The sequence below is a fragment of the Lampetra fluviatilis genome, chromosome 38 (genome assembly GCF_964198595.1).
Source record: "Lampetra fluviatilis chromosome 38, kcLamFluv1.1, whole genome shotgun sequence".
Taxonomy (NCBI): domain Eukaryota; kingdom Metazoa; phylum Chordata; class Hyperoartia; order Petromyzontiformes; family Petromyzontidae; genus Lampetra; species Lampetra fluviatilis.
Genome location: NC_136312.1, coordinates 11,352,681 through 11,378,508, shown reverse-complemented (window position 1 = coordinate 11,378,508; position 25,828 = coordinate 11,352,681). Strand labels below are relative to the sequence as shown.

Below are 25,828 nucleotides of genomic sequence, written 5' to 3'. Positions count from 1 at the left end.
ACAGTTGAGGCTATAAAATGCAAGTCATGTTCGCTACATCGCCACCCGACTGTGTCCACGAAGAGCTGCTGCCTCGTAGCCCGCGGTCTGAGTCGACGAATCGGAGAAATGTGCCGCAGGGCGAGCGGTCGGCACCCGAGGAGGAGGAAGAGGAGGGGGAAGAGGGGGAGGAGGAGGAGGGGGGGAGGAGGGGAGGAATTCGAGGGGAAGGAGGGGGAGGAAGAGGAGGGGGGAAGAGGAGGGGGGAAGAGGAGGGGGGGGGGGAGGAGGTGGGGGGAGAGGAGGGGGGAAGAGGGAGGGGGGGAAGAGGAGTGGGAGGAGGTCGGCGATGGCGGACGCCGGTAAGGGCCATGTCCCTGGTGGGGTCGGCAGTTAAGACGCCATCGGCCTCGGTCAAGGAAGAGGGCAGTGACACGCGGCGGCTCTGCGACCAAACGGACCCCCCCCCCCCCCAATACAACAACTGGGATCAGTCAGCGGGATGGAGGGTCGGGGTCAAGGGGCATCACCGCTGCAGATTAGAGGGGGGGGCCGCCATCGGAGGGGTGGAAAGGAAAATGCTCAAGTAGGTCGCCTCTTCCGTGTGTTTATATTTTGTTCACGTCAGCTGTGTGTCGGTTAAATCGCTCTCTCCTCTTGTCATCCCTTCCCCCCCCCCTTACTTAACAGAGCTCGCCCCTCCCCCCCTTTCGGTTGGACCCCCCGTATGGGTTGGGGCAGTGCAGCCCGATCCCTCTGTCGCCCGCTTCTGATGGCCACAGCGTTGTCAAAGGGATGAGACGAGGTGTGGTGCCACCGTTGCTGCGCCGAGCTGCCAGAGAGCGTGCGATGCTGTCAAATGTCCGGTGGAGAAGGGGGGCGCGGTGGGTGGGTGGGGTTGGAGATAACCAGACAAAGAAGCATTGACCATACTTCACCGGCGTGGTGAAGTATGGTCACCGGCGTGGTGAAGTATGGTCAATCATTTCCCGACGGCGTGAGAAAAATGCATTCATTCCATAGATTGACATAATATCTGGTGAGGGGAAAAATCGCACTAATTGCACACCTCACAGGCGATATTGCCTCAGTGTTGGTTAAATAAATAATAATGACAATAACCATAACGCATTTCACCTCCTCGGTTGGAGGTTCTCCACATTCCATTCCTCGGCTGCCACTCCCGTCGTTATTCCGGAACCATCTCCCGTCGTCCCCTTCCAGCGGCGCTTCCTACCCACGCTCGCAGATTCTCCGACTCGTTTGGGTCGCATCACCGCCCGGCGCACGTTCTTACAATCCGCGAGTTCCTCGTTCCGTCTCGAAAACTTATTCAAAACGTGCATCTCTCTCTATCTCTCTCCACGTTCATTTGTGCATCTCTTGAGTTGTGGTTCTACACGGAATTGACGACTGCGCTTCTCGACTGTGTCCACCGCCCTCCGTCGCTGCCCCAGCAACAAGACCACTCGCGCGAGACACTCTTGTTCCGTTGTCGGCCACGTCACCACGGGACCAGGGGCCAACACAAGCGAGAGCACAACTGGGCCCCGCAGTCAGTGTCCCCCCCCCCCCCCGCGTGATTTAAACAACATCTCCACTCTAAAAAAAAACACCTGTCCACACAATGGCTTCCTGGCCCCTTCCCCACCAGCTGCCACTCCTCCGGCTTTTTCCAAAATTGGAACAGGGCTTTGGCCATCAAAATGTAATCAATGCTTTGAAAGCACGGCAAAGTCCACCGCCAGCTGCCATAATAACCCCCCTGCCCGCCCGCCCAGGGCAGTATGATCCAGCAGGTCACAGTAGCTACTGTGCCTAGGGCCTACGGAAACTGAAGGACATACGAACGAAAATATGACCATATTGTTTTCTTTGTCGGAAAAAAATGTAACTAAAATATCTTCTTGAAAAAATATATTCATATAGAACGCATCGGCACAAAGAGGCCATGTCATGTCGGTCGTTTTTCTTTTCATGAGGTGGGAGAGAAATTAACACCGGCTATGAACGTTTCGAGAATTTATTTTCTTTGCAAAATTGGCAACAGCACCTTCAAATGGTGATTTTCGCACGATCTCATTCTCAGCAGAGCAGCAGGGCAAGGGGAGACAACACGGCGGTGTTGTCGTCCTCCGATTGATCGGAGACATTTTAAACAAGACAAGTAATCACTGAAGGCGTCACGAAACAGAAGTGCCTAGGGCCTACAAGAACATCCATCCGGCCCCTGGCCCCTCGCTGCACACCGCTCAATCAGCGCGTGTTGCCTAGCCGGTGGCTGACGACGTGGGAATTAAGCTCAACAACAACAAAAGCGCCGCTTGCTTCTTCCTCTCTCGCGGATGGATGGTGGCGGGGGGCGAGGGGGGCGGCGGTTAGGGGCCGACGTTTCAACGTTGGCGTCGAGGCTTGGAGAGTGAGCCAGTTGCTGACGGAAGGGGGTGGGTGGGTGCCCCACGAGGTGGAGTGAGATTCTGTGTCCCACGGGGTGGAGTGAGATTCTGTGTCCCACGGGGTGGAGTGAGATTCTGTGTCCCACGGGGTGGAGTGAGATTCTGTGTCCCACGGGGTGGAGTGAGATTCTGTGAAACTCTACGTAGGTTGGCAACCACCGCCAATGAGCGAAGTGGCTGTTTGCTGTCTTTGGCTTTTGTGGTGTTCGATGGGCAGCTCCTCTTCGAATCGGCGGCTCTTAACATCGATGTCGGCTCTTGCAGCAGCAGCAGTGATGATGACGATGATGAGAGATGGACGCTTGGCAGGTACGGTAGTGCATTGTGCGGCTCGTGAAATGTTGCGTTATTAGAAGTATGTTTCGTACCGAATTCAATTACAAATGTCTGTTCTTCTTATTTGGTGTGCCGACCTCTTGGGCCATAGCTGGAGAATGGTTGTGAACCGAGAGCTGAAACAACAACTCCCGTGTTTGGGTTGATGAGGCGCTGTCCAGAGTTTGCTTGCGTTGAACCAATATTGCTGAAATGGTGTTACAGTGCAGAGTGCCGGATGATCCTAGGAGCAAAAGTAGCTACACATGTAGTACCTACTACACGTGTAGTACCTACTACACGTGTAGTACAGGTGTAGTAGCTACTGCAGGTGTAGTAGCTACTACAGGTGTAGTAGCTACTACATATGAAGTAGCTACGAAGTAGCTACGAGCCCTCACTTTCAAGAGCCCCGCGCTAAATGCTTTCAAGCTATCAAATCCGGTTCTGTGATTCTGCACTTGCTCTATTACTGTAGTACTATATTGCCTTAAATTTTTATGAACGATTGGGTGTTTAAGGTTAGCGATCTGACGTATTATCTGGCTGTATAGCAAATGAAAAAAATACAATTACTATACTAAGCAAGTAAAACATGTGTGTGTTTTAATATTTATGTGTTTTTCTTATTCCGGGCCCCTTGATAACATGATGCTGCAGGCCCCGCACTCGCTTCACCCGGCACTGGCAGTACAGCCACTTGCCAGCTAGGGCTGTGGTGGTGGCTGATAGGATGTGTACACATTCATCTTCATATTCTTGTTTCTTTCGGTAAAGTCACGTAGAAGGGAAACAATAAAATAATAAAAATATTAAACAATAAAAATTCTCACGACGTTTCGACTGCAAAAGAAAGAACCAAGAATATGAATCCCTGCAGTCACGAAAGCTTTAAATCGAAATTTATCTCTGTTTTTCTTTTACCCCAGCAACAGAATGACACGGAGGCCACAGATATGGTGGGCGTATCGGCTGCCTATTCACCTCCTGATCTCCGTAGCGACGAGAATGATCGCTGTCTTCAGTGCGGTCGAAGAGCTGAGCCCAGCCCGCACTCGGCGCTGAGAATCTCACAGATGACAAGGTCCTCAAGCCTCCTTCAATCGCCTCGCCAGGGCTCAAACCCCTGGCAACCGCCTGGTTTTTTTCAACCATTTAGAAGCGCACGCTTTAACAGGATACAATTAATCCGCGACAGAATGAATGAAAACCCACGGTCATGTTCTAGGCCCACATATGGAGTGATTGGACGTGGATTTGCCCATATAAGGAATACTGGAACGGGCAATCGACGTATGTTTAACGATCTAATAATCGATTAAATGGAATTCGACGGATTTTTTGATCAAAAAGGTCCATATTAGGCCACTCCTTGACGCTGATTGGCTTCCTTCTACATTCACATAGTTTATCATTCATTCTGTCACGGATGCATTATATCCTGTTACAGCTCGATCTTAATAATCCAATGCTCGATTAGACGGGAATCGGCCGATGTAATTACCTGCGTCTATGTGTTCCAGCATGGATCAAGCATGGATCAAGTTGTGACATTTTTAATTTTAAAAAATGATCGGTAAAGTGATTCCTGCCACGTGATTTCTGGATCTAAAGAGACGATTTGTTGATCGAAAAAGCCCCATAGAGTGTTAGGCCGCCACTTGATGCTGTTTGGCTTCCCTCTGCATTAACATTGTTGATCATTCACTCAGTCTCAGCTCTGTGTATATATAAGGCGGTGGGTGTAACAACTCAGCTGGCTTCTAGTTCCTAGGTCGTCTGCTTCGGCTCCGTAGAGGAGACGCAGTGGAGGAAACACCCACGATGTTTTGTTTAATCGTGAAAGTTTCGCTCGACGGCAACGCCCTCTTCAGTGGCATCTTCAAGCGTTTGAATCTTTTCAGATTTCAGCAAGATGCGGTGGAGGCAATATCCATGGTGTATTTATTTAATAGTGAAATGTTCTTCTTATCTTTTAGAGATATATTCTACCCATCTTTTCCTTGTATATCTTTATTTTTTTGCATCTCTCTTCTCTCTACGTCTTCTATCTATCTCTAGATACAGCTTTGATTGCAGCGTGAGCGGTAAAAAGCCCAGCCACGTGAAGCACGTGACAGACACGATCACAATGGGTGTAAACGTCACGACGATTGTGTTGTTTAGCTTTTTTTCTATTCAAGATAAAAAAAAAATCTGTAACAAAACCAAACTTTTCAAAGCACACACACACTTTTATTTGCGCTCAAAAGTATAACATGTATTATTTTGATCCCGGAATGAATCACATTTGATGTGCTCAATAAAAGTGGGTGGCTTCCTTTAGATACGTTTACATTTCTTCATGCAAGCCACCCCACTTTTATTGAGCGCGCAAAAATAGATTCATTCGTGGGACAAACTAATACATGTTCTACTTTTGAGTGCAATTAGAAGTGGGCGCATGGAAAAGCTCGCCTTTAGTCACCTAATAGTTGCTGTGCGTGCTTGTTGCTCTTGTGCTGAGGACGAGAGGGGAGCCGCAGTGTACGATGATTATTAAGTGCTAACTTTTAGCTAACAATAAAACAACCACAAATAGGACCACGATGGGCGGGAACCTGGACAGGATTTTTAAAAATGAAAATTTTTATTGTCACGCGAGGCGGCGAGTCTGTGTTGAACATTTCAGCTCGTAAGGCTGCAACGATCCGAAAATATTAAGCGTCAAAGATTCCAAAGAATATAAACAAACACCAGGACAAGTTGAATTAAAGTGTGTAATAATAATAATAAAAAGATACGAAATAGTGAATGTGGCTAACACACGATGAAACGTTCCATCATGCTCAATCTCATCTGTTGACGTTGTTTTTAATCTAAAGCAGTGTGGCGCTGATTGATGATATGGCGATGCAACCAAATCATTCCACTCACTCGCTCACCAATGGTCAGCCGCCTCCCTGTCACTCTACTATCGCTACTACCACACGGCCACTGGTTCCATGAACCTCACTCGTGGATTGCCTCCTCCTCCTCCTCCCAATGCCGAGGGACTCCGTCTCCCAGTGGCACGCAACTGTTTCGTCTGCTCCACTCCGCACGTGGAGCGTGCGACGCGCATGTCACCATTTATCTTCGTCTGCCGTCGCCAGGATTTGTGTAAATCACTTCCCGGGAATTGGCGTCAGCGTTTGGGTTTGTGACCTGTGCAGCCCAGGAATTGGCGTCTGCTTTTGGGGTTTGGACCTGTGCAGAAAAAAATATATGTTATGTTGTTTCTATATTGATCTTGTTTTGTGTGCAACGTTTAGTTTGTGTGATGCTAAGTTCCAGCCAGTGCCAAGATGCCACAACAGGTGCATGGCATGAAGATAATGGCGTGGAGATATTGCATGAAGATAATGGAATGAAGATAATGGCGTGAAGATAATGGCCACCGTTGTCAAGGAACAGCGCCGGCTCATGGCTCTGACCCCATGAGTCTCCGAGCCACCTCGATCGTGGCGGCGTCTAATTGTTCCGTGGCAGAACAAATTGAGTTGAACCGCGACCATTCCTCTGTGAGCCCGGCGCTTGCGTCGACTTCAAAATGAATTTCATTTCGTGCAATTACGCGAATGCTTCGCCTGTGTATGTGCTGTGGCTTACTGGGCTCGCCCCCCCGCCCCTCATTTCACTTCAATCCCCACTGCTCCGGGCTAAATCATTGCAGAAGTTGTCGCCAGGCTCCAGCGATTGCTTCAGCCGTGCTGCTGCTGCTGCTGTGTTGTGCTTTTGCGCTGTTCGATTCGCCGCTGTGTGTACACTTCAGAGGGCGTTTGGTTCGCGGTTTGAATGCGGCACAGAGATCTCCAATGGGACCCGGTTTCGCATGCGCAGTTACCCCTTCTTGTCCACAAAATAATACAAATAATCATTCGCATTTGGAGATCATACATGTAAATGTTGTGGCTTTGCTTTCCAAAACACTGGTGTGTTGTACTAGTGACGAATTGGCACGTTCTGTTTACGTGACAACCCTTACTAGTTGACTGTGTCGGGTGGTGGCGGGTTTAACGACACATTTATATATTTACGCGATCTGACCCAAACAAAAACCTCAATTATGGATGTACGATTTGCGTTCGTGATTGTGCATTCAGCGTGTGGATATATGGGGAGCGGTAGTGTAGCGGTTAGCACGCTGCGCTGTGAACCCGGCGACCCGAGTTCGATTCCCGCTCACGGCCAACACCGGTGACGTTTATCTGAACCGGTCTTGGGCCTCCCCTAGGTCGACTCAACCTCAATTAAGTAGCGAGTGGAATGTGTAAAAACATCGCCACTAGGGAGACAAAGGCGGCTGGGCGTGGTGGTGGCCACCCACCCTCTCGTGTGCCGTTGCGGCCTTCATAGGTGCTGCTCGCTAACAGCACTTGCCCCTACAGCCTGTTGAAGGCTATACGGGGGATCTTTGTGTTCATACAGATGCCCGTGTGCGTGCTACCCTGGAGTGTGACGTTGAATTTCTTGCTGTGCGAGTGTCCATTTTAGCCCCCCCCCCCCCCCCCGTTGTGTCTGTCACTGATAAATAATGCACAGTCGTGTGTTATTTACCCGCAACGAGATGAGAGAGATTTCATAGAAGGGGGCAGCGCCGGGTCTCTGGGGAGGAGCGAGGGGGTCGGTGGGCGAGGGGGCCACTTGGGCGTTTTGGCGAAGAACAACTCTGCGGGTCCTCTCCTCGCGAATGTGTTCCCATTCCACGTGTGTCCGGTCAAACCATCTGCCCGCTCATAAATAACGGGGTGGTGATCATGGACATTGGTGGATTTGGCCTAGCGGTGGATATCCACATTCCCACGACACTGGTCAGATTATCCAAATGTTGACCAGTGTTGGATTCTCAATCTGCGTTCCGAGGTCACCCACACTGCGACATTTGGACGGCACAGAGGTGTGGGTGCATACGCAGCAGGAAACGAATGCACCGCCACTCCGCGACCTGAACGTGTCCACATGGCTTAGAGCATCTAATGAATGAACAATTGAAATGCGTCTCGAGAACATTTAACTTATGATTATTGTAATCACTAAAGTTATTGCAAATGTTAAAACGCCACAACAAGCCCTCTTTTTTGATCAAGTAAGTGTGCATTTTGAAAGGAATTGTTCCATGTAACGGTTTCCAAGCTTCCCTTTTGATCCACTGGGCGAAATGCTCAAATAGTCTCCTTCAACCAGAATCCTGGGCTTAGAATATGGACGAGTCTCCCCCGGTAGGCCCCGATGTGTCCGCAACTTGGCGTTGTGCTACGCGTGCGATGGTCAATCCCCGCCTCGGCTCGCAAACCTTCTTATTCTCTCGGAGACCAAACCTAGACACGTGGCTTGGTCGGCACCCCGCCTGTTATCATCAAATACGGTGCAGTTCTTGCGGCGATTTGAGTTCAACGCAGCAATGCCGGCAAACCACCTCTCGGTACACGTGAATTCAAAAGCTGCTGTTAGCATTGCAAGTGAGTTTTTCTAATTTTTATTCAAGAATTCCGAACGAACGCCAATCGTGACGATGCATACGCCGGAGAATTCAATAACCCCACTGGGATGGCGAACAGCAACGTTGCCTCTGTTGGTAACGGCCTTCCTTCCTTGGGTTACGTCAAGATGATTGGAAGCCCACAAGACTATTTTTAAACCAAAAAGAAAACATCGCACGTTTAACAAAAAAAACTACTTAGACTCAATTTAACAGTTATTTAACACAGATGTTAAATAAGCACGCATTAAAGAAGGTGAAATTGCACTTTAACAATTTGAATGTACAAGGCGTGTGATTCTATTTCCGGAGAGGCCGTGACTCGATCGCTCCAGTGGCACACAGCTGACAGACGATGCAAGTCACCCCCGCGCCGTGTGAACGTCTGTCACGGGCAGCATTGACGCAATAATGGGACCTGACGTTTTCAGTGTGCTCATGAATTTAATCCATTTAAGGTTTTTTTCGTCCTCCAATGTCGCGATTCAACCCCGGGGAGCCCCCGTGGCACGGCCAGCATCTTCCCAACCCCCACGACGACGACGCGTTGCCAACTTGACGGCAGTCGCCGTGATGTGTGCTCCGAATTGTCATGGAACAAAACAACTCGAACACATCATCAATAACACGGTGGCCTAAACGTATATGTACTATTAATGCGGTGTGATGGGCGATATTTCGTGCAATTGCCCTTGTTTAGGGCACAGGACAAGAGCACATGGGACGCTCTCTTGCTATCTTCTTCGCACGGTCCATGTTGATTCAGCACTGACTCATTACGAGCGAGAGTGAGTGCCCCAGTGAGTGACTGTCTGAGTGAGTGACTGTCCATGTGAGTGACTTGTGAGTGAGTGACTGAGTGAGCGAGTGAGTGACTGAGTGAGCGAGTGAGTGACTGCCAGAGTGAGTGAGTGCCCGAGTGAGTGAGTGTCCAAGTGAGTGACTGTCCGAGTGTGAGTGAGTGTCCAAGTGAGTGAGTGTCCGAGTGAATGAGTGTCTGAGTAAGTGACTGCCCGAGTGAGTGAGTGTCCGAATGAGTGACTGTCCAAGTGAGTGAGTGGCTGTCCGAGTGAGTGACTGTCTAAGTGAGTGAGTGACTGTCTGAGTGAGTGACTGCCCGAGTGAGTGAGTGACTGTCTGAGTGAGTGACTGCCCGAGTGAGTGAGTGAGTGACTGCCCGAGTGAGTCAGGGAGTGAGTGACTATCGAGAGCTGGATGGGTGTCTGTGCGCTCGTTCGGCCTGGGATCTCCGTGCAGACAGAGAGTGTCGTCAAGGCAACCACGGTCACCGAACCAGTTTGCCATGGAAATGTACACATAGAATCAGAATCAGAATATGTATTTGTATCGGAAGAATCCGATGAGCCATGAAGCTCTTTTTCGCAGATGTCCCGTCGGGGCACGGTGTAAGGAGGTCACAACAACAACAACACAGTTACACAGACACGATAGCAGTGCAAAGGTACAAGCAAGGTAAACAACTCACCCAAACAAATACAGACGAAACCATTCTCATCCAACTAGGAAAAGCCCCACTGAGATATGAACTCATCTTTCAAAAGCGACCTGGCCACAAATAATAGCTCAACAAAGTGGCTCCACCAGTTGGACATTTACAGGCAGCAAAATAATACAGGTAGGAACAAAATGTTCCACACTGCCCACCAGGGATGTTTGGTCTGTCTGTCTGTCGTGCATAAATAAATATATAATATAAACAGCTCTTTGATTGATGGGGACCTACTGCCGGGTACGGAGAGGGGAGGTGCCTAAGGGAGGAGGGTCAGGGGAGAGTCTAAGGGAAGGGGGGTCAGGGGAGGGGCCTAAGCAAGGGGGAGGGGCCGATAGTTAAGGGGGCTGGCTACCTGGCTGGCTGCCTGGCTACCTCAAGTCAAGTTATCTTGTACACAGGTAGGAACAACAGGTTCCACACTGCCCACCAGGGATTATTTGTCTGTCTGTCGTGCATATTGTCCTACCTGCCCACTCCGAAGGAACGTGTTCTAAATAGCCTCAGCGCATGTTTCTAGATCTGGAGGTGGACATCTCATGTCTGGCACTCGCCTGGCTCAGGCGTGGCTCGACGCGCGATCTGGGTCACGCCGCGGTGTGCGCCGCCGTCCGGGTGAAGATCCCTCCCGTTCCAGATCGTCCCGGGCTTGAGTTGTCTGCGTGGAGGAAACTGTTCGCGACGAGGTGGGTTGATATACACCAATTGTGGGGTTACTCTCCAACACACAACCGGCGTGAGCTGTGCTAGTAACGAATTGGCACGTTTTGATTTAAATCTTTCGTGACTGCAGGGATTCATATTCCTGGTTCTTTCGGTAAAGTCACGTAGAAGGGAAATAATAAAATAATATAAGTATAAACAATAAGAATATGAATTGGCACGTGTTTGTTTAAGTGACAAACCTTACTAATTGGCTGTGTCGGGTGGTCTCGGGTTTAACGACACATTTATATGTTCGCGATCTAACCCAAAAGCATCTATTATGGACTATACAACTACGACTACTACTACGACTGTATAAAGACGTGAATTTTCGACTGTTTCAGTGAGCAATACTGCAACATGAAGCTATCAGTGGCATCGTCGTGCAGACTACACAAGTTCGGCCCTCTAGCAGCAGTATTTTACTCTGAGCCATTATCTGATGGGGCTGCTGCTGTTGATGTCGGGATTTTCTTCGTGGATCAGTGAACTTGTCGATTTATGTTGGAGGCGTGATTTATTTTTTTACCTGACGCTCCAGGACTTTGTGTTTCACGATCAATTTCTGGCAAACTTCCTTGTTTTTTTAATTTATCCGAACGTAAATGTAATTTTGTATTTTAAGGTCTGGTATTTTATTTTTTCAAAAGGAAAACCTCCCCGTTCGAGTGGCAATTCGTTAATGTATTTAAATACGTGAAGATATTTCGAAAATGCAATATTCGACGACCGGTATCAACGTTTTGCCCACATCAAGCGTGATGTAATGATGTAATGTCACAGGTTTGTATCTCAGCCGAAAGATTAAAGGCTGTTTGAGCGCCGGTGGTCAGTGTGGAAATCTAATTTCCGTCCTGTGGGGTTGGTCGCTTCGAGAACAAACTGGTTTATGAGCAGATGTGACCAGACACCCCAAGCCACCAACACGGTGGTCGAGATCCTCTTCTTTGGGAATGAATAAATCAAATTCGCGTCCCTCGGTAATGCTGAGCCAGCGTCACGCGACCGAACGGTTTGCGTTTCGTAACGCAGCTGTGAATTTAAATCGCCCATTTAAACAACGTGCACGTTTTCAGCTTCGCTATAAATAAATCCCCCTCCGAGAATTGGCCGGTCAGGTGAGCTCAGCATTCGAGCGAGCGGTCAGAGCGAGCGGCTCGCAAGACGGAAGGTTGTGAGTTCAATTCCCGGTTAGAGGCTGACTGAGCTCCATATCCCGCTTGGGTCAAACAATGATGAGTTCCTCTTCATGGGCAAGTCGACAGTGAATGTCCTAATGGATGGACGTTGCTCCCGACCGCGGTAATGTGGAATTTCGACGACTGGTGATTTGACGGGTCATCCCTTTGACCGTCGACTCCAAGAATTACGCCACCGCAAATGTCCAGAATTCACTCAACACATCGATGCATTTTCCTCGGCTGCACGGTCTGCGACAAGCGGTGATAGCGACTGCCTGTCTGTCTATTGTCTCCTGGTCATGGGGACACAGCATTCCAATGTTGCTCAACAGCCCGCATGTGCAGCCATCGGCTTAAATCTTATCCCCCAGCGAGACATGTAACGCCCTCATCCTGAAGGCCCCAGGTGCGTGCTGTGCAAGCACAAGCGACGGCAGGACACGCATTCAATAATGATCATCTCTTTAATAGGGTCATGCGCCATTATCACGCGAGCGATTAATCCATCAAATGAACTGCCCTGCTCCTTGAGGCCTCATCACGCAGAGTGGCCACGAGCCCCGTGGGTGTCCTTGGCACGTGGTCTTGTGAATGGCATCTCAGCCGGTGTCCAGAGTCTGTGTGGGACGGAGGCGTTTCCCGAGCAGCGCTGATCGCGAATTGTCACTTTTGTGGTAATTTCCGGTAATAAAAAAACGATTATTACAACTCTGGTTTGTCCTGTTTTTGTGTAACATCATCAACGTTTTAGCTGAATTTGTTATCATCTTCATCACGATAATCATAGTAATCTTCTTTATCTGTTGTTGTTGTTGTTGTCGTCATCTTCGGTTTGCTGATACACTCCCGTTGCATTCAAAGGAAGAGCCAGGAATCTGCCTTCAAATGAATGTGATGCCATAAATAAGGCCTCTTTTAGAGCCCAGACATCACTTTTAGAATCCCCATTCATTTCAATGGCAATTTCCTTATCTTGAAAATCAACGGATAATACTCGGGCTGTCAAATCATCCCATTCATTTGATTGTCGGTGCGGTGATCACGCTAATTAGTATTATTGTGTCGTGCATTATGTAGCTTTGTGTCAAACTAAGACCCATTACTAACAGAGAGGGTCCTTGCCGATTTAATAAACATTTGGCAGTTCATCAGCACTGGTTCAAGCAAGGCGGACACTGCTGATGAGACAGTGGATGTTGAAACCAGTTAAATGTGTCTGTGTTGAACCGATGCTGCTGAAAGTATGCACTTTCAGAAGGCTGCGGGGCTGATGGGATGTGTGGATTATTTATTTATATTTAGTTTAATGTGGAGAGACAGATTTACGTCGCATTATCTGCGTACCGTTGCTATGGAGACGCAGCGAGAGTATTGGCATGTATCCACGGACGCTCCATTTGTTTCATATCCAATTTCCGCATCTCGAAATCAAACGAATGGACTGCCTTTTGGATCGCTTTTTTTTGGTCACAATTATCTCTCAGAATTCCGCTTAAGCGCACGGAAGTTCAAACGCACGGGAATCGCCCGTTTTAGAAAAGGCACAACTCGGCAACGGTCCATCGCACGCGGGCGATGCAATGGGATTCGACCACGACATCTCCGGTGAGCGCGGTTGGCTACGCACGCCTTGCGATAGAAGTTCCACATCCACAAGTGCGTCTGCAGGAGTCACCCAGCGCGACAAGCGAACGTTCGTATGTGTTGGTTGTATTCGTCGTACGCGCGTGACATCTCGTCCAATGGCCAGGTGGATCTCGCCCCGGGTGGCTAACAGCGACGCGTTCGCGTCCATCGCTCTCGCGGCTTCCACGTGGGATGATGACGACGAGGACGGTGTCTTCGTGCGCTCCGTCGGTTCGCGACGCCGTTAGGGACGCTCACCGGTGCGGCGACACGGACTGAGCTCGCGAAGGACGGCGGCCGTCCGCAGTTTTGTCCGCCTTGTGGCACCCAGAGTTGGGTGTCGCACAGAGGCTGCGGTTGAAGCCAAGAGGTGCAGTTCCATCTGCGCTCAGGTGCCGTGGAGTCTTACCGGATGAAGCCACTGCTCACAAAGCAGATATAATGCGCGCGTCCGATTTACATAATTAGTCGACACGAATATTAACAAGCTGTTGTTCATTGAGTAATTTGCGTACGGAGTGTTCCCCATTCTTGTAATGCGTGCCATGGGTCAGCATTCAATTGTGCATTAGCTTAATGGGCCTGCCAGAGAACGGGGGCTCCGTAAGGGGTTTCAACACGTCACGATGCGCACTGCAAGTCGGGGGAGTGAGTGGGGAAGCAAGAGGCAGAGTCGGCGACGATTGCTGGGATGGTGCCGTGGAGAATGAAAAACAAACAACAATGTAACGCAACGTGGATGGGATCCCTCTTCGGTTTGTTGACCCTCATTCCGACCCGCCAATCTCGTCGTCAGCGATGGGAAACTCTTGGTGGTGCAATGCCGTGCGACTGTCGAGATATAGGGCAGCGGTTCTTTACCTGGGGTGCGCGCCAGTCCAGTGGGAGATTGTTGATTGCCATTATGAAGATCTGTTGTTATTTTTTGTATCTGTAAATGGCTGATGTGTTTTAGCAGCTGAAGCCGACTGAGCTAACCAGCTCTTGTTCAGAAGCTACCTGCTCACCAAGTGGCTTCTCGTGTGGACATTTATAACAGCCAAATCATCTCAAAGCACCTTTCTAAATGTTGAGGGGGAATCCGGAGGACCCGGGGAGAAATCAACGCGACCACTCGAAATATTGAAGGCATCAGGGTGGAGGCCATGACCTCCTGCAGAGCTGGCGAGGGAGATCACATGTCGCCACCGTGGCGCCCCTCTCGCCACCATGGATGCCCGTGGCCTTCCACAGTGAACATTGCACCGTCAGCCAAAGCTGAGCGAGTAGTGGAAGAGCCATTGGCCTATCCAGCCAATGGATGTTAACTACCTCGCCTGGTATACCGGAGGTCGTGGGCTCGATCTCCACCCTGACACCTGCATATTTGGAGTTTGCGTGTTCTCCCCGTGCTCAGTCTATCCCTGCACGTTTAGAATCAGCGTGCGTTTAGAGCAGTGGCTCTTCACTTGGGGTGCACGCTGCACCCCCTGGGGGTGCGAGGTGCCCTCTCTGGCGGTGCGAGACGTGGGCAGATTTGTTTGGAAGGGAAATAATAAAAAATACAAATTAAGCAGGGGCATGTAAAGTACAACTTCCTTTGTTTATTCAAACCTCTGTATGTACCACCAAAGGGGTGCAAGGCTGCAGTCACGGTGACGAACCACTGTGCTGCAGATCGAGGACCATCTCCGTGACGTGTTGTAGTTCCATGTTTCTATTTGAGAACTGCCATTCAGAAATCACCAATTGTTGTTCGTTGCTTCTCGCTGCTTTCACGCTCCAATCCGTTTGCTCTAAAATCTTCGTTCAATGTTTGTGGGTCCCCCCCGCTCCCCTCCCAGTTGCATCCGTGCAGTTGTCACCGACATGGATACAACTGAACTCCACCTCTGTGCCAGACACGCAAACACGTGTATATTAATAATATTTTAAATTGCTACTTATCTGCAGGTGGAGGGGTGGGGGGTTGAGGAGGGGTGGCGGCGAATTCTGTGCCGGGGCTCTGAATAGTTCGTGTTAATGTGGACAACGTGAAACATCCGACCACCTTCCACAAATAAGAAAGCTCTCAGCGAGCCAGAGTTTCGGTGAGGGCTTAAACAAATCAAATCATACAGGGACTCTGAGGGGTGGAGTGGGGTGGAGGGGTCAGAGGTCAGTGTCGGGTGATCCGAACCATCCACCTTGGCGCACCGGGTCAGGGTCACCCCGCCCGCTCCGTGAGTCCTCTCCAGGACGAGAGCCCCTCTCCCGTGGAGCGTCCCTCGCTTGGCGACTGCCGCGCGCGGCCTCCCGTCGCTGTCTCTGCAGCACGAGGGAGCCGCCGCCTCTCCCGGGAGGAAGTCGCCTTCGACCGCAGCCGTCTCTCTGCACGTGACCCGCGCGTCCGAGGCGCTGGGAGCGCGACGGGAAGGGCCGTGGGCTCTCGCCCGGCTCCTGGCGGGCGAGGATCCGCACTCTTCGGCACAGCTCGTGGTCATCGCCTCCCTCCGCGTTTAGAGCCGCATTTAACCGCTCGCAAGCCGGCAGGATGTAAATTGCAGTTGACCAAACCCACGGCGGTGGGGGACGCGCGGTCAGAGCACCCCGACGTCTCCTGTTGGATCTGGGCACCCAGCGAGACAAACCGGCACGCTCACAAAAAAACAAAAACACTTCGAGCACCGACTCGCTCGCCGTCCATCAGCAGCGGTTTTGCGCACCACGCAAAAAACAACAACCTTGTGAGAGCCACCCGATAATCCCCACACACTTGACACCCAGTCTCTCAATACGACCAATACTTTGATCTGCCCTTTGCCAGCTGCGGAATCATCCAAGCGTTATCAGTAACGGAGATGACGAGCATGGAGCCGTGGCCGCGTCTATTACCCGAAGGGGTCGTTTAAGAAGCGAGGAGGAGTGGTAATCCTCGGCTGAGGCCGCCGCTCCACCCCAAGACAAATGTTCGCTTTCACCCATTTAGCCCACTCCGTAATCAAATTTAAATGTAATTGGCCTCCCTTGGGGGAAACTTACTTAATGCTTTTGGGAAGTCAGAATGAATATAAATGTGCTTCTGTTGCATCTGCTGTTGGTGACATTTAAATAGAATCCACCAGAATGCTCTAAAAGCCTGCTGGCAGATTGTCAGCCCGTGCCGTCTGCTGGCACCAGTAGACTTTAACATGTCGTCAGCCCGTGTCACCTAATTGTCAAGTTGTCAGCCCGTGCCGTCTGCTGGCACCAGTAGACTTTAACATGTCGTCAGCCCGTGTCGCCTAATTGTCAGGTTGTCAGCCCGTGCCGTCTGCTGGCACCAGTAGACTTTAACATGTCGTCAGCCCGTGCCGTCTAAGAGTCAAGTTGTCAGCCCGTGCCGTCTGCTGGCACCAGTAGACTTTAACATGTCGTCAGCCCGTGCCGTCTAAGAGTCAAGTTGTCAGCCCGTGCCGTCTGCTGGCACCAGTAGACTTTAACATGTCGTCAGCCCGTGTCGCCTAATTGTCAGGTTGTCAGCCCGTGCCGTCTGCTGGCACCAGTAGACTTTAACATGTCGTCAGCCCGTGCCGTCTAAGAGTCAAGTTGTCAGCCCGTGCCGTCTGCTGGCACCAGTAGACTTTAACATGTCGTCAGCCCGTGCCGTCTAAGAGTCAAGTTGTCAGCCCGTGCCGTCTGCTGGCACCAGTAGACTTTAACATTTCGCTGCACAGAAGCACGTCACACGCACCTGTCCGCAGCAAGGCGGACGCCACGTGTTGTCCACCAGCGCCTGAGCAATCGAACCTGATGGCGGTGCCCAGGTGCGGCGAGAGTTTCAGATCGACCGCCGGTGAGTGAATTGAGATTTATTTTGTTTTTTTTTCTCCCCACCTCGATTCTGACGGCTCAAACGTTACCCAAAAGCCACCCAAAAGCCGCGCGCTCTCTGTGATCCAAATTTTGTCGCGGTATTTACAGAAATGTGTGAGGATGTGATTCGACTAATACTCAATGTGGCCCCCTCTATGATGGAGAGATTGCTGGGATCTGTCCCACGGGATCGAAACGTCCTTCGCCCCGCTCGTAGAGCGGCAGAAGAACCCCGCAAAACGCCGACTTCAGAAACAGTCACGTGGTGTGTCGAGTCAATGTTGTTTAATTTTTTGCTGTGATGCAAATAATGATTGATGCATATTAGATGCCTTATTTGACATATGGTTGTTAACACATATTGCGGTAACACTGTTATTATAACAATTGTAATGGGGGATTATTTATTTTTACTAAAAAAATGCTGACAAACATTTGTTTGATTGATTTTGTACGTATATATATTCCCTTTGTTCGAACGTCGGTGCTTAAAACGAACGCGGAATTTATCGTTCTCCGTTTCACCGCCACAGTAGGAATGTGGAATGTCTCAGCACAGGCTCAGGGCAGGAACAAAACAACACGGATGGCTGCGCGCCAACCAACACTGCTCATTTGAGCAGGAAATCGCTCTGATTTGTTTGTAAGGGTAATGGGATTTATCGTTCTACCGTCGGGCTAAACCTTATTTTCCACATCCCCCCCGCCCCACCTTAATGTATTCTGCACTGCAGACCGCCCCGTTGCCAGGGCGCGTGTCCCACAGCCCGCAACGCGACCGGCGTCTGCTCGCTCCGCGCGCAAACTCGCTCCACGCCTGCGAGCCGATGGCTCTGAACTACGATTCTCTCCGATCTTGTTAAGAAATTTAATATAAACCATCAACTTGTTTTGGTTGTCATCGTTACCCCAGAAGCGACGTGGCTATCGCGAATGCCAGCTCAACGGAATGGCTAATCGTCGTGTGGACACTTACAGCAGCCAAATACTCTAAAGCAGTGCCTCTTCACCTTTACTGCAACCTTGCACCCCTTTGGTTCCTCAGTGGTAACACAATGTACACTGTTCATAAATACATCGGGTTTGATTTAACAAAATAAGTTGTACTTACGTGCCCGTGGTTAGTTTGTGTTTTCGATTATTTACCTTCTAGAAAATGAAACCTGTCCATGTCTCGCACCCCCAGAGAGGGCACCTCGCACCCCCAGGGGGTCCAGCGTGCACCCCCCAGGTGAAGAGCCACTGCTCTAAATGCACGCTGATTCTAAACGTGCAGGGATCAACTGAGCACGGGGAGAACACACAAACAGCAAATATGCAGGTGTCAGGGTGGGGATCGAGCCCACGACCTCCGGTATACCAGGCGAGGTAGTTAACATCCATTGGCTGGATAGGCCAATGGCTCTTCCGCTACTCGCTCAGCTTTGGCTGACGGTGCAATGTTCACTGTGGAAGGCCACGGGCATCCATGGTGGCGAGAGGGGCGCCACGGTGGCGACATGTGATCTCCCTCGCCTGCTCTGCAGGAGGTCATGGCCTCCACCCTGATGCCTGTCGATATTTCGAGTGGTCGTGTTGATTACTCCCCGGGTCCTCCGGTTTTCTCCCTCAACATTTAGAAAGGTGCTTTGAGATGATTTGGCTGTTATAAATGTCCACACGAGAAGCCACTTCGTGAGCAGGTAGCTTCTGAACAAGAGCTGTGTAGCTCAGTTGGCTTCAGCTGCTAAAACACATTGACAGATACAAAAATATAACACCAGATCTTCATAAACTGACGACAGCCGTTGTATCTATTGGACCGTTTTGCCAGTATTAAAATGATTAAAAAAAATAAGAACAGGTTTTTACCCTTTCTGGCAATACCAATTTTACTTCCAGAAAGGGTTAAAACCGATTGTAATTCTTCATCACGACAGAAGTTGCGCTGGTGGAAATGGTTGGTCACGAGCCGACGTGGCAATCACCAATCTCCCACTGGCCTCGCGCGTTCCGATGCGCGAGCGCCTCGTCTCAGCGGCGACTCGCTCCAATCCCGCCGAGTGCAGGTGTGGCTCCTCTGCACTACAGAGAAGTGAATCAATACACCCCCCCCCTCGTGGTCCTCACGCACACACCGCGCGGCTGTGCGCATTAGCGCCGCCGTAACTCGATGCCGCCATTACCGGCATTGCCATCAACCACGTGGTGAACCCGGCTGTTGTTGTTCCTCTCATGGTGCCGCGACCCGAAATGCCCCCAAAATGTTTACAGGTAATAGCGTGCCCCCCCCCCCCCAAACACCCTCCGCTCAAGCGCTGGCCACGCTCGCGAATGTGCGCGGTGTCCCGTTGCAGACCGTCACCCTCCGCCTTCGCTCGTGACATGACGCCGACGTGGTCACGCCGCCGATGGGGCACGTGGCTCGGCTGTGACGCCGCTCAGCGTGGCAGCAGTGCCGCGCCAGAGTGAGCAGCGAGTGCCGCCTGCACGCAGCGCACGACTCTGCGACACGGGGTGGGTGGGTGGGTGGCGGTAGTAACACATCTCCCGCTTGTTCCGTGTGGGGGGGGGGGGGGCTCAATGTTGACCGTAAGCTGCTCGTGGCTGTTACGCTTGGAAATGTAATCCTGCGCGAATGTATAAACGGTAATATTTAAGTCTAATATTTCCAGTCTGCGTAATCTCTCCACGCTGCCTCATTGGTCTCAAGTTTCATCCGAGAGCGGTTTGGTTTTCTCTCTCTCTCCATGCGTACGGGCCGACAACAGGCGAGCGCTTATTTCCACGTAAACATTTCTCGTATCTCTCTTGTGCAACCGTGCTCTGCGCGCGCATCATATCTCGCCATTGGACAACATATTGCACTCTTGATTTGAAGCTTTCGTGACTGCATGAATCCATACTCGTTGGTTCTTTCGGTGAAGCCACGTAGGTAGAAAAATAAAATGAAATAAATAATAATATATTTTTCTACCTACGTGACTTTACCGAAAGAAGCAAAGAGTATCAAATATTGCACGTTCGCACAACGACGACGAACCACGAACTACTCGCTGCCTGGCTGCTTCTTGCCTGCTCGCTCGCTCGCCCCTCGAATCGGTGGGCGCTGGGTCGGACTCTCCTGTCCGCTCCTCACGCCGACGACATTCGCCGCGGCGAAAAAATCCCCAAAAAGGTCGCGTGATTGATAACATCGCCTCCCTCCACCGCCGGCTGATTCCGGCAGCCTGCGAGGTGCCGCCGCTCACGCAGCCCGCCCCCACCCCTGGGCCCCTGGCACGTGCACGAGTGCGATCAGCACGTGCCGATGTGATGGGCACCTGCGTGGCACGTGCGGCGCTGGCCACGAGGCAAAACTGGAAAGTAGACAGAGGAGCGTGGAGGAGGAGAGATGCAACCCCCTGCCCCAGAATTGCATCATGGGACCAGGGCCGTATTATCCAATAGGTCACAGTAGGTACCGTGCCAAAGGGCCTACTCACCCACCCACCCAGCCACCCACCAACCCACTCACCCACCAACCCACCCAGCCACCCACCAACCCACTCACCCACCAACCCACTCACCCAGCCACCCACCAACCCACCAACCCACTCACCCACTCACCCAGCCACCCACTCATTCACCCACTCACCCAGCCACCCACTCACCCAGCCACCCACTCACCCAGCCACCCACTCACCCAGCCACCCACTCACTCATTCACCCACCAACCCACTCACCCACCAGGGCCGTATTATCCAATAGGTCACAGTGGGCACTGTGCGTAGGGACTACGAAGACGAAAAGGGGCTACGATTTGTTGTATCATGTTTTTGTTGTTGTTTGTATGATAAAAAAATAACCAAGATTTTTTCTCGAATAAATATATTCATGTATGTGGCACATTATGAATGGACCACTCTTTTAATTATTTCCTTGTGCAGCAAGGGAGTAAAGTGTGGTTCTGTGAAAGTCCTGATGTGCTGTGCAGTGCATCAATGGACGTGTGTACAGCAGCATGTGATAACGGAGTTGGGCCTGTAGGGGGCTGGCAGGGTTATTGATTAACCGCACTTGGACACCAGTCACATGGTTAATGGCGACTCGGTTGAAGAATTGCTGTGTGTGACACACGTGCTGTTGCATCTTACAGATTAACCACAATCAATGTGTTTGCCCTCGATTTGGAGCACCTGCCCACGTCCTTAATTTCGAGTGTGCAACAGATAGCAAGAGTAAGCACATTGTTTATACAAAGAGACAGAGTCGTGCCAATCGTTTGTTTCCATAACATGAGAGAAATGAACAACCAGAGGTGAACTTATCGAAACATTTTCTTGCAAAATTATCAATAACATCTTCAAATTGTGTTTTTTGCACAATCCCCTTCTCAATAGAGAGTAGTGCAAGGGAATGGCAAGGCGTTATCACTGAAGGTGTCACTGAAGGTGTCACTGAAGGTATCACTGAAGGTGTCACTGAAGGTGTCACTGAAGGTATCACTGAAGGTGTCACTGAAGGTATCACTGAAGGTGTCACTGAAGGTGTCACTGAAGGTAGCACTGAAGGTGTCACTGAAGGTGTCACTGAAGGTATCACTGAAGGTGTCACTGAAGGTGTCACTGAAGGTATCACTGAAGGTGTCACTGAAGGTGTCACTGAAGGTGTCACTGAAGGTATCACTGAAGGTGTCACTGAAGGTGTCACTGAAGGTAGCACTGAAGGTGTCACTGAAGGTATCACTGAAGGTGTCACTGAAGGTGTCACTGAAGGTGTCACTGAAGGTGCCCAAGGGCCTACAAATAACCTTAATCCGGCCCTGCGTGTGACCGAGGGATGTGACGCGTGAATTGGAGAGAAAAAGTCGACCGCTGTTAAACGTTCCTGAAAAACCTCATCTAAATCTCCTTTCACATCCGAGACACTCGACGCCCGGTGTCACCAGGACACACGCCTCGCCAACTGTGTAAGACCCCCCTCCACCACCCAACCAAGACGTGTCCACCTCCTAGCCCCCCCCCCCATCCCATGTTGTTCATGATGGAGGTGACAGCCGAGGGACGGGGAACGAATCCGAGAGGACTTTCCGCACTGCCAGACGGAGCCATGGAGCCAGTTTGGTGTGCAGCACGTCCCGGGCGGGTCCTTACATCACCGGGTCGCGAGAGGAGCTGCTGCTGGTGGTGACTTGTACATATACAAATAAAATAGTCAATCAAGTCCAGGTAACATGTGACTATGTCTGGGCAACGTTACGACTGGACCGTGTTCGGGAGGGCACGTGGGGCGATCTGGGGAATGGGCCGTGAATGTTTGCCCCTCTCTCCTTGGTATGCACCGACTGCTTCATCGCGTCGTCATCTGTTCCAGAACATTCCAGCACATCACTTGCCAACATCGGTTGGTGGATCGAAAATGTGCAAACAAAGAATCCCCGTGTAGCCTTAACAGACTGTTGGGGCAAGTGATGTTAGCGATGAGCACCTATGAAGGCCAGAACCACGCCCGGCCGTCTTTGTCTCCCCAGTGGCGATATCTACACACCGCACCAGGTACTCATTTGAGGCTGAGTCGATCAAGGGGAGGCCCAGGATCGCTCCCCAAACACACGCACACACACTCCCCCCAACAGCACCAAGTGGGCAATCACTTTCAATGCCATGGGATGCTTTCAAAGCTCGACTGCCGCATTCCCCGAATCGTGGAGCTTGTGAATGGTTTAGTTCTGCGACCAGAGACGTACAACCTCACCTCGCACGTGGCATGCTACGCGAGGTTGAACTGTTGCACTCAACTTTGTTGTTTCTTCTTCGTCTTCATGGCGCTGCCTTTGTGTCATTTTTGGTGACACAGGTAAACCTTGCGAATGCGGCGCCTATTCTGGTGCCGGGGTAGACGAAACGCAATTCTGCAACAGGAAACTTCTTTTTTTTCCCGAGCCAGACCGCCTTCTCGATTTGCACCATTTTCGCAGCGTGAAGTTTAACGCGAGCCAGCTCTGGACGGGTCTCCACATTGGTTGTCGACATCGGCAGAGCCAGACACGAGTACTGAATCAGTGCTGGTGAACTGCCAGACGTTTATAGGCAAGAACCATCTTTTCTGTTGGTGTGCGTTCCAGTTTGATTCAAAACCATATAATACACATATAGTATATATTTTGAAAAGTATGACAAAATAAGAATAGGGTTTTCCCTTTAAGTCAAGAATGAAACAGGTGTTACGATGTTCAAACGCCAAATAGAAACCTATTGCGAGGGATCATGTCTGCATTCACCGCACGTTCTTGTGGTGAAAATGCCAAAAAATGCCCCACGTGTCGTTATATGCAGGGTGCTTCGAAAAAAGTTGACACGTCTGAGAATGTGCAACAAAACCACAAGAAATGTGCCTCCGGGCTCTCTAAACCACCTGGAGAAGATTCCAGGCACGCGTTGACAATGCTGGCGAACACGTGGAGACTCTTTGACTAATTGAAGCTATTAGCATATATTTGTTATCATGTTATAGAGCATTATCCGTTTTTTTTTTCATTTGAAACGCGAGTCCCATATCAGTGTTAAAACGTTGTTGAAGCTCCGCTCTATTTTGTTTACGTGAAGAAGCAGATGGGAAGGGGGTTCATTGACTCGTTATTTATTCCGACACTTGCGTTCTCCACGGCGGTGCTCACGACGGTTTTGTGTATTATATGGACAGTCTTGGCATGGGAACGTAGTAGGGAGCGGTTTCATTGGCAGGTGCCCGAAGGAGGAGGAGGAGACAGACGTGCCTCCTGGAGAAGTCACGTGGCTGGCAGCAGTGGACACACATCCCAGGGGAACTCGGAGAATGGATGTGATGCACCTTCTGAGACAAATAAAACACACGGCACCACATTGGCGCACGTGGGAGAGCAGTCTCGCACGTGTGGCCTTGACAGAAACCAGATTGCACCGAGTCACAGAGACCCATTGAGGGAGAGATGTTTTGGAGAGGTGGGCGAAAGTATCACCCTTCCAGGACCTTTCTAAGAAATCGTATTTATTACCGTTGAAAAACACGAGCACACTGAGAACATTCAATTACAGTTTACACATTTTGTTTTCATAGTGCGCCTTTGTGTGAGCACTCAAATAATCTGTCACAGTACCAGAGTGGGTGGAACACCCCCCCCCCCGCCCCATGTGAATTTAACACATCATTCCGTATTCTAATGAACTACATTAAAATATCACACCACTTCGCATTTTCACTTTCATGACTCAACCGTGCATGGGCGGTAATCTTTACTGCATTGTTGTTGGTGGTGGTGGTGGTGGTTATTTGTGAGCGCCGCTGCAGACTTGCCACCATTGGGATCCTTTGCCTTGTGTTTAGTGACTGGCTGGCCCCGGGTTTCAGTTCGTGGGGTGGAGGGTTGTTTCGCGTGGCGCGTGCGCCTTGTTTCCTCGACGCTGTTGGCACTTTCTCGAGGCTGTTTGTTGCTGGCCGTTTGGCAAACGTTGGCCCCTTGAGGCCTGTGCTCGGCAAACACACGTGTTCAGAGCGTTGCTCCCATCACGTGTGTGTGGGGGGGGGGGGTGTTCTCCGATTTCCTCGCACGTGAATCATAAGCATACTTTAACACGTTGTGGTAGTTGGACTTTCGCGACCAATATTATCCATAATGGAGATTTTTTTCGGTTAGATCGCATGAATATAAATGTGTCGTTAAACCCGCCACCACCCGACACAGCCAATTTGTAAGAGTTGTCACCTAAACAACACGTGCCAATCCGTGACTAGTTCAGCACCTACCGGTGTGTTAGAGAGTAATGTTGTTGTGTGTTTACTCTCCAACGCACTGGTTAGTGCTGAACTAGTACTGTGTTGTGTACGTGACAAGCCGTGCAAATTATCTATGTCGGGTGGTGGCGGGATCAACGACACATTTATATTCACGCCATCTAACTCCACACCCCCCCTTCTCTGTTATAGATAATAAACCCACTCATCCCTAAATGGCTGAAAGCGCCTCGAAGTAAGGAGGGCGGCTGAATCAGTGCGGTGTATTACGATTACGTCTAAACAGATGCACGTGCGGGATGTTTATCCCTGGAGGGTTGCTCTGCAAGCAGTCGGCATTATCCCCCCTTCGCGCTGTGTGAACTGATGGTGGGTGAGTGATGGCGAGTGGTGGTGAGTGGTGGTGAGTGGTGGTGAGTGGTGGTGAGTGATGGTGAGTGGTGGTGAGTGATGGTGAGCGATGGTGAGTGATTGTGAGTGGTGGTGAGTGGTGGTGAGTGGTGGTGAGTGACGGTGAGTGATGGTGAGTGGTGATGGTGAGTGGTCGTGAGTGGTGGTGAGTGATGGTGAGTGATGGTGAGTGGTAGTGAGTGATGGTGAGTGACGGTGAGTGGTGGTGAGTGGTGGTGAGTGATGGTGAGTGGTGGTGAGTGATCGTGAGTGGTAGTGAGTGATGGTGAGTGACGGTGAGTGATGGTGAGTGATGGTGAGTGATGGTGAGTGGTGGTGAGTGATGGTGAGTGGTGGTGAGTGATCGTGAGTGGTAGTGAGTGATGGTGAGTGACGGTGAGTGATGGTGAGTGATGGTGAGTGATGGGAAAGGCACTGGGCACCGATATGTACTCATGGGATTGGTGAGACAGGATCGGACAAAGATAACTCATTGATATTTTGAAATGATAAAAACATCTTCTAATTAGCACAATTTCAAGTTGAATTGTAAAAAATAAATCCACTTTGTATTAATTGTATGCGTGTTATTTATTTTAAAATCGTGCTTTCTAAAATGTAT

The 25,828-nt window shown here is 50.5% G+C and overlaps 1 long non-coding RNA gene across 1 annotated transcript; it reads left to right on the top strand.

The window, feature by feature from the left end:
• Positions 1 to 476: 476 nt before the first annotated feature.
• On the top strand, positions 477 to 3,905 carry LOC144945739 (uncharacterized). The gene is made up of 3 exons (XR_013639717.1): positions 477 to 565; positions 2,653 to 2,744; positions 3,680 to 3,905. It is a non-coding gene; the product is annotated as an uncharacterized LOC144945739 (long non-coding RNA).
• Positions 3,906 to 25,828: the final 21,923 nt, after the last annotated feature.